General features: G+C 47.2%; 1 long non-coding RNA gene across 1 annotated transcript; it reads right to left on the bottom strand.

Moving 5' to 3' along the window:
* Positions 1-3,788, bottom strand: LOC138690689 (uncharacterized). Its single transcript, XR_011329445.1, has 2 exons — positions 3,080-3,788; positions 1-2,368 (listed from the first exon to the last, which is right to left on the bottom strand). It is a non-coding gene; the product is annotated as an uncharacterized lncRNA (long non-coding RNA).
* Positions 3,789-9,714: the final 5,926 nt, after the last annotated feature.

Raw genomic sequence — 9,714 nt, 5'->3', positions numbered from 1 at the left:
AATGCTTTGTTGGAGGTTTATTTACTTTGAGCGCTGTGGATAACCACGATGGCCCACTTAAAACAAAGACCAACAATACACACACATACACACATGGAGACAAAACGCCAGTGAAATGTTTAACGTTAACCCAGAACAAAACTTTCCTGGAATCCATCCCCGACCTCCCCAAACATATGGTTTCATTCCTCCCTTCCTTCACATGAAAAAAAAAAAAAAAGGAGAAAAAGGCAAAGCAGGCACAGACGGGCGTCTCCAGCCGTGCCGGAGCAGCACCGTGGCTGGGGGGGCCCTCGGGGTGACCTGTCCCAGCTCAGTCCAGTCTCCCTGACAAGCTGGACACTGGAAAATGTGCCTTTTTGCTGGTGCGATGCCTGAAAGTTGGCTAACGGCCATCGACATACCTGCCACGCGAAAGAGGGCAATGGGGTGAGCAGCACTTCGTGCCATCCAACGAGGAGTACGGCAGAGCATCGTCTTCTCGGCAATGCCTTGCTCAGGCAGCGTGCGGCCCCAGCGCCCTGAACCCCTGGTTTATAATTATAAAGAATAAATACATGTGCTGGCGTTGAAGCCTGATTTGCTCAGCCCCTCCATAAAGCTTTTTTTTTTTTTTTTTTCTATCCAGACCTGGGGTGCCTTTTTTGAAGACTCGACAGCGGCATCGGAGGGTTAAACCACCAAACTGCTGCGCACGAGCGGAGGTGGCATGGCACAGCTGCTTATCCTCACTACACCGGGCATTTGAAATAAAATGGAAATTCAGGTTTCATTATCTTCGCAGGCTGTGGGGTGGGCTCAGTTTGGATTTCAGGTTTGTAACCATAGGGTGTCACTCAGCAGCATTCATTTAGGGCTATACGTGGAGGAGAGCACACGCTACCCACTGTGGCTGCACAAGCGACCTAAAACGGTTTTCACCCTCCAGGTTAAACCTGAGTTTCATTTCTAACACATGGCTACGCCGGCCGTTGGGTCTTTAACTTGTATTGTTTCCTTAGTCAGCTTTAACCTCCTCATTTCCCACTGGTGGGTAATTTGCAGTCGGCACTAATGCAATTACATTGCAATTCTTATTTCCTTCTAGAATTGGGATGCAAAGGTTTTCACGTGTTCTCAAATTTCTGGAAACACTCTGGCATCAACGCGGAGAAGCTCCTACCACGGAGTGAAGGCAGATGCTGTTTGCCACGGCCAGCAAGAGCCTGCGGCACCCGGGCTGAGCCCAGGGCAGGGCGAAAGCTGCTGGGGCAGCAAGGGCTGGGGGCTCGAGGGGGACAGGATCCCACCTGCGAGGGCAGCGAGGGGATGGACCTGTGGGAAGGGCCGATTCCCTGCAGCTGGCGAGAGAGCGGCACTGGGGGTTTATAAACTGGTCCCGGAGCCAGCCTGGGGCTTGGGGAGCCAGCAGGAGGGGTGGCTGCTGCTCGGGGACAGTGCAAGGCGTTGAAGGGTTTGGAGGGGGTCTGCAAAGCAGGCTGTAGGAGGGAGAGGGTATCTCATGTGTGATTGAGTAGACTCGCATTAGACAAGATGCTCTGGAGCATTTTGAAACGGTGTCGTGTCTTCCCGAGCTCCTGCTGCCGCCAGCCTTTCGTGTCTGTCCCGTACACCCTGGGCTCCGCGAGCGCTCACCCTTCACCTTAACCCTGAGCTCACCCCGTTGCCACAGCCAGAGAGCAGGACTAGCGAATATACCTGTTTTCTCCCGTTCTTCTTTGTCTTTTCTTTTGGTTCTTGGCTCTGAAGCGCCCCAAGAGATCGCCCATCCCAGCGCCACAGCAGGCTGGGCTGCAGCGTCGGCGGTGGGTGATGGCGCGGTGCGCGAGCAAGGGGCTGCAGCTGGGGCTCTCCTCCGCTGCTGAAAGACTTGCTGAGGCTTAGCGAGTCCAGAAGGAACTCCCTCTTCAAATGAAGGGCTGGGAGATCCCTTACTTCAGCATCCTGCAACCCCCTTATCACCGAAAGGTGCCTTTTACCTTTCTCACTAGAGCACGGCAATACTTTACTATCCAAATCCCCTGTCCCTCTCTGCAGGCAGAGCAATAACAACCTCATGAAGCAACAAACCTGGACAGAAAGGCTTTCTCCCAGCCTCTTTGGGACCGAAACATCAGCACCTTGGCCCGGCTCCAGCTGGAGGACCTCCGGCAGACGGCACCTTTCCTTGGGACACACGCCGAAGGCACCCGGAGGCAAGTGGCCTGAGATGCGATGGGCACGGTTGGAAACGCGGGCAGAGTCCTGGAAAACCTCAGCCTCACCCATCCGCGGCTGCTGGTGCACTTACCCCAAACTTTTAACCCTCCGCAGCCGAGTTATCCATGATGCAGACTTCGAAGAAGTAAGATCTGCCTAGAGAGAAAGGCTGGAAGACTTAATTAGCTGCCTGCTGGCACTTAGCAATTACTGCTGTACGGTATGCCCCAATTATGGTACTATTAACTTTAGTTCTCTGGAAATTCAGTGATTAATAATACTAATAATTCTACTGACCTCAAAGTAATTGCAGAACATTAAAGGAGAAAACTGTTTCTAATTAAGCAATTCCCAGTCCTTCTGTTCTCTCTTTTTCTAAGCCTCTGGTGCCCTCTCGGCTGTCCCGGCATGGGGCTTGCTTGGCCGGGGAGCCGGGACGTGCGGCGGGGCAGAAACTGCTTTCCCCCACCCCCCCAAGAAGTGACATTCCTGGAACTCTTCAGCATTTAAAAACCCAAAGCCTGTGCAAACCATAATCCCACACTCTGTAAATGACTTCTGATGGGAAGTCTTTGTTTCGCTGCCTGATTAACCCCCCCCCGAAAAAGACCCGGCAGCCTCCCCCCGGCCCCCGAATGCGTCGCTGCGGGTTGGAAAGCAGCAGAGATGCTGGAACACCAGCTCAGCACTGGGGTCTTTCCATCAACTCGGGATTTAATCACGTAGCTGAATCGAAAGGGTAAATATTTCCTTCTAGGAAAGCTCTTGAAGATGATAAAAGGGTCCGGACTGCTCTCGGCTTTGTGTGGGGAAGGCAAAGGGATGGGAAGGAGTTGAATGAAGATGGAAGTTTATCTGGGAAAAAAAAAAATCAACTGACCTACCACGTTTCCACAGGCTTTCCCAGAGCAGGATGGGCTGAAGGGATGCGTTCCCGGAGCACGCAGGATGCCAGACGCAGCGGTCGCACAGCCCTCGCCAGAGGTTGCCCCTTTGATGCTGGATTGCTCCGGGAAGAAAATGCTTGTGGTTTCTTCTTCCTTCTGCTGCAGCCAGCACCGGCGCTGGGGTCTGGGCTGGGACGGCCGGGCAGGGAGCAGAAATGCAGCTCAGGAGCTGCTGGGAATCACGCTGGGAGCTTTTGCAAGCAGGGAAATAGGCAGAAGCTTTCCTCTCCCCAAACCGGGGACAGCCTCTCCCTGTGGGGTGGTCATGGAAAACCCAAACCCTTTCAAACAAAGGAAACAAAAAAGCCCGCGCTGTTTGGAGGTGAAGAAAGGACTAGGTCCCTTTGGGCTTGCTGCCGTGTAGCATCGCTGCCGGCTGGCAGGGTTCCGACTCAGCCCCGGGCAGCCCCAGCGCGTGGCTTCTTCCTGCCAACCTCCGAAAATGGTAATTTAATAAAAATTGATGCTAGGTCTCGTGATCTGAATGCAATGCCTTTCAAAATGAGAAACAAATGGAAGTAGTCCAGCCCCAGTCTGCGCCGGGTGCTTGCAGTGATGCTGCATGAGGCCTGAAGCAGAGCAAAAAAGCAGCCTAGGTGAGCCCCGTTAACACTGAAACCTAATGAGGAAAAAGGCTGTGTGCTGCTAAGCGCTTCGCTCTGGGCACTGCAGCTCAGTGAGGACCAAGCCCAGGTCGTGCTCAGCGCGTGAACAGCCACAATCGCCCTGTCTTCACATGCCCCTTTGGCAGGAGGCAAATCCCTGTCCTGTCCTCTTGTGCTTTGACCCATCAGCGAGGGAAAAGCAACCAAACCACCCCCAAAATACTGAAATACAGAACTGAAATGCTGCACACAGGTGGTGTTCTTCTTGTTTTTTAGTTCTAAAATGCAGCAACAGAAAACAGAAGGGTAGAGAAATAATGAAGTTCCAAACCTGATCATTTGTTGTTTAAAAAATGACTAGGGAGGAAAAGAAAATTTCTTCTTGTAGAATGAGATTCTCAAAATTACATGACAGTTTTCATATACTGTATGTATTTATATGTATATGTCTGCGTATGTATATACATAAAGGCCTTATCTTTAAAAGGTTAGTACTTCTCTTGGCAAGGGATCAATGAAAATTTTCCTCTAAAGTTTACCTCCAAAATACAACGTGAAAATTTTCTCATTCAAACATGTCACTATATGTAAATATGACTTTAAAGGCACGTTTATGAGGCCAGTCTTTCGCTGCCCTTTTATATTACTCTTCTTTAAAAAATTCAGAGAAATGTTCCAGAATACAGAAAATGCTCACATTTTGTTTGTCTTGGGGAGCAGGAAGGGGAAGCAGAGAGCTATCTCTAGAAAGGTCCTGCGTTATTAAGGAATTTTGCTTTTCTTCATAGGTATTTAAAAGCAGTGATAGGCAGCGCTTTATAATAAATAAAATAATGCAACTGGTAGTGCAACTCTTGGGACCGTGCTGTGCTCACAGCGTGCTGGGAGCAGCGGGACTGACGGGGAAACAACTCACCGCTACCCGAGTTGTGCTTGGTGAGGATTTAGAGCAAAGGGGCTTTGTCGTTGAAAGGCTGAGCCAGCTGAGAGGAAGAAACAAACCAAAACCCAACCTTTTAATCTTTTTCTCCCCTTTTAAGCCCCAAATCTTGGCACGCCGAGTAGCAGGAGATGGGATTGAAGGAGATGTCTTTACCACGCACGTGTCCAACAGCTGCATCGTGCGGAGCGGGGACCAGCGAAGGGACAGCCTCGGGGAGATGGTTATGTCCGAGCGGGCTGCTCAACAGGCTTCCAGGAAAGCTCAGGGGACAGGAAAACCCAGGTCATCCCTGCACGGCTTCTCGCGGCTCCCCACGGAGCTCCAGCCTCCTCTCCCGGCAGACAGCCGGGCTGAAGCCGCGCTGATCGGCTCGTCGTGCTACCAGGGGCGTTGTGAAATGTCCAAACGCTCTGCTCGCACCCGTTTGCAGATGGACCACAGTTGTTTTGTTAAATAAGCCGGCTATTAGCAAGCTTCTGTAGCTTTTTTTTTTTTTTTTTTTTTGGTCTGGCCAGGTTTTTTTGGTCGTCTTGTTTCTACTCTGGCATGCCAGAGAGATTTATAGAAACAACATCAAAAGGCCTGAAAGCGTAGGGGATGTATGTGCTAAACTGACCACTGGCCGCCGGACTTGTCAAGCTGGTATTTATTACAGCACTGGCAACCAGGCGAGGCGACAACTATGTTAAGATCAAATTCAAAAGTCAACAGTGAAAACGCATCAAGGCTGACCACTTTCAACCAGCTTCCCCGTAACCCCTGCTCCTTCCCTCCGACAGCATGACAAGAGAAGAAAGATAAATTGGAGGCAACAGAACGCACCAAAAATTCATGAACAAAAAGCACATTGGTCTATTGAAGACTGCGATGTAGAAAATACTCACATGACTGCAGGTTACTCACGTGCCATTACCCTTAGATGTCTGAAAAACGGTCCAGCCAACAAAGGAGAGATGACTGGCACTGTCACCACGGCTCAAAGTTACGGTAAGCAAGTGCTGTTAATCTGATTATTAAAAAGGTGTGAGAGTGTGCAGAGCTGTTCCCAGCTGCAGTACCAGTCAGAGGAAAAAATAAAAAGTGATGCTTAAGGGAAGAGACATGAATGACAATTATTTTATCCTGCAAAATCTCCCACAAGGAGTTGAAAACTTAAAGATGGAGGCCAAGCAGCAGCAAGGACTCGATAAGGTGAAGATTCCTTTTGTTTTATAATCAATAAATCTTTCATACTAAGAAAATTTACTGTAAAGCAAGCAAATCAGTGGAAAAAATTGGAAACACAGGATCCATTCTTTAAAAACACACAAAATATTTTTATAGCTAACTACAAACATAATGATAGACATTTACCAGTTCTCTTGGTGCATATTTACACTTACTTTTTGGTTTCTTTCCTAGAATTAAAGCTGCCATAATCTTCAAAGACTTTAGGGCTGTTTCAACAGCTGAATTACAAAACAGCTCAGTCACAAATTACAAAATAAACTTGATGGTTTAAATAAAGAGGAAAAAACAATCCACATGATTCACTTCAATACAGATTTATATAGGAAAGATCATTCTCTTGACACATTTTCTAAGGTTGTGAAATGGCAAACTTCTAGTGTTTTAATTTATGCTTTGCTATTTTGGATCCTAAAGAGCAGCAGCTAACCGGTCACTCATTTCTCCCCTTTTAGACCACAACTCTGCTGAAAGGGAAACTGGGTTGAAGCCATTTGCCCCCAAAGCTCCTCCTCTGCAAACGGAGGAGACCTACACGACAGGACGAGTCCTGAGCGACGTCTCTCGGGGATGAGCCCTGCTCCAGGGTCAAAGCAAAAGGGCAGCTTTTTCCCCGCTCTCCCCGGAGGCAAGGCTTGGAAGGTACTTTGCTCCAGACTGTTCTCCAGTTATTTCAGCATCTCCACTGCTGATCCTGAGCAGAGCCTGAGCTGAAAGAAAGCGAGTGTTCAAATACTTCGGAACGCGGAGCAACACAGGTTCTGCTCGAGTCAGGAGGGCAGGCGGTCGCCTGCTTCTTAAATCTCAATCGTTTAGCACAGCCCTAACGGTATAATTAGGGCAGCACAGTGCAAACCAGGTGGGTTTCAATGCTTCTGAAAGGTAAGAGATGATGTTGTTGGAAGTCAGAGTCTAAAACCAACTTAGAATAAGATCTTTTTGAAAAGAAATGTATTTTCTTCATAAATACAGTACAATTACATTTTACATTGTCTTTTTACTTTCTAGACATAAAAATGCTAGCTTTTAAAAAAGAGTTCCTATACAAATACATGAAAAGAGACCCCTGTCCCCATAGCCCCCGCCCCTGGCACGGAGCAAAACCATCGGCCGCGACGCAAAGAAGCACAGTGAATCCCCAGCTAACCTGTGCCAGCCCTCGTAGGGAGGGAGAGAAACCCAAATTGCCCCCCCCGGGGTTTTGCTTGCCCTGACTGCACTGAGTTTGTACCGCCACCATTTTATAATCAATGGAAAAAGCACATTGTCTGGCCGCGGTTGTCGGGATTCACTGTACGGGTGTCACGGCTCACGGGATGCGGTTGTTACACGTCTCACGCGCTGCTGGTCATCGGTGTGGGCTCCTGGAGCAGGAGGTGTCCTTGGAAACGGTGCTGGCCTAAAACTCTGCAAGTCCCCTCACTCAGGCAGCCTCAAAACCAAAGCAAAGCGAATGCCAGTTTTCAGCCTCTCACTCTACAAACTTGCCAACAGAGGCAGAGACCACACATAAAGAATTTCAGCCCCCTGACAGTACTTGCTGACCTCAGCCACCCTTTGCAGACTCACGAGGAGCAACTCACAGATCCCCATGAGTCTTCAGACCACAGACAGATAATTGCTGCTCTAGATCCCCCAAGAGTTGCCAGGTAGGAGCTATTTTAAGTTAATAATGACATACAGCCAGATGGGAACAAAAGTCTCTAGATCTCAGGCAGTTCCCTGAGCCATCAAATCCCAAAGGAACTGCCCAAGGGAAGGACTTGTGAGTTTGGCCATTCTGTAAGCAGTGAAAGGAAAGAGGAAAAATAACTAAACTTGATTTTCTTGTTTTGTTCTACAAGGAAGAATATGTGGCTTTCTTTATAAAAGCTACAATTCTGCTTCTAATACCCGAGTTTAAGAAAAACTCTTAGTCTAAAATTTTGGTTTGCAAAGGTCATTGCAATCATTGTGTTAAAAATCACTTTCTACTAGAAATAAGCTCTACAGAAGGAAAAGGAACTAGGTGTGCAGTTTGTCTCCTTAAAGCAGTTTCTGTTTTAAAAACAAAATAAAAATCTGTACAGAGAGACTGAAGACTATAGTACACATCTTCCTCAAAGCAAGCAGCTCTTTTACATTCACATCAGGATGGCTCTGAGGAAGCTCGAGGGAAAGAATACATTCCTGATGGCTCCTAGTTTGTCAGCACAGGAAAATGACCTCAAACTTCCACGTCAAAAGTTCTGGGGGTTTTGCTTTTGCAAGAAATCAAAACTACAAAATAGGGCACAGAACCTGACCTAAGCAATGGAAAACTCCACCACCTTCTTCCAAATTTACTTCCACGGGTGCAGAACCGTTAAGGCTCCTGCAATCCTGATGGCTTGGGCTGTCAGAGACTGCCTGGCTTCCATTTTTGGAGGAGACAGTTGCTGTACATAATCTGTATTTTCTTCACAGAAAGCTATTATGTCCTTTTTTCTTTGTAAAAATAGATGACAGTGGCATTCAGTTTGAAAACAATGAGCTGCAAGGAGGATAAACAAATTATTTTTACCTAGTCCAGCTGAACAGCCAATACAGATTGGGGAAAATCAGTTTTCTAAAACAGATTTTATCTGTAAAGAACCCAAATTTTCCTAGACATTTTAAAATTAATGTGAATCAAGTGAGTTGGAAGTGTTTATCAAGGCCTGCAGTTGCAAAACTTCTTTCCTGCTGCTGAGAAGTACTTGTAAAGACGGAATATCATTTTTCCTGACTTTAAAAGAACAGAAAAGCACTCAAATATCCGTCCCCCTCTCTCACGCAGACACTCAGTGGCATTTGATCTCCCTTATTGTTCATTCTAAGCCCAAACCACAAAATATAATACAGAAAATCATGCTGAAATGGCAGAAAGATGGACACCTTAGAGTTAATGAGAAAAGCTTCTCCTGCATTTCCAACAGCTGTGGAGGAGGAAGAGAAATCACTTCAAATCATCCAGAGTGGGCATTACTTCATATAATGGGATGGAATTAAGCCAAGAGAAGTAAAAGTAAGACATTCTCAGGGATGAGAATGAAGAGGCTGTGAACAGTTTGTCTAGAAAAGGGTGGAGGACTAATTCAGACAGATTATTAGGATACACTTAGGGAGGGACTACCACAGTGTCCAGAAGGACGTTGTCCCCTACGGCAGAGACAGTCAAATCCTTAGAGTGCAGCTCTGAAGTGTCTTAAGTAGTGGTGATGGAAGGGAGTTTGTGCTGCCTCTTAGAGCAGTCACTGGTAACGCCAGGCTAGTTAGACTTAGTTCCTATCTTACCATATGCATTTTGCCATCTCCAACTTCTGTGGGTCTAGGAATACAGCCTGAAGAACATTAACAAGCAGCAAATCTGCTAGAAATGATTGAAGTGTTTTCCTTGTTTTTTTAAGCGATTATCACTAGAAGACAAAGAGAATCCAACTCATGGCTGATCTTTAGGCACTGCTACGTCACCCGTGCAGCAGACAGAAGGGACCTCCTTTCACCTCCCAACCCGCCACCGTGAAATTCATGTTACAATCTGTTGATCTGGTAAGGCCATTTCAACTGGACACCGTATCAGTTGTGTCAGATAAGTAGGAATTGAGGACATTCACTAACTGTTCGATGATGGATTACTGATTTTCCTTATTTCTGGGGTGAAATGATCTGAAATGAAAATCTGGCTACTTTAATGTTGCACAGAAAGCTGAGACTAGCCAGGTTCCCAAGGTGTGACCCCTGGCTAATTAGGTATTTTAACATTCAAGTAAAAAAAAGTAGTTTTTAACAGAAA

Source organism: Haliaeetus albicilla, chromosome 23 (genome assembly GCF_947461875.1).
Source record: "Haliaeetus albicilla chromosome 23, bHalAlb1.1, whole genome shotgun sequence".
Taxonomy (NCBI): domain Eukaryota; kingdom Metazoa; phylum Chordata; class Aves; order Accipitriformes; family Accipitridae; genus Haliaeetus; species Haliaeetus albicilla.
This window is presented reverse-complemented; position numbering and strand designations above follow the sequence as displayed.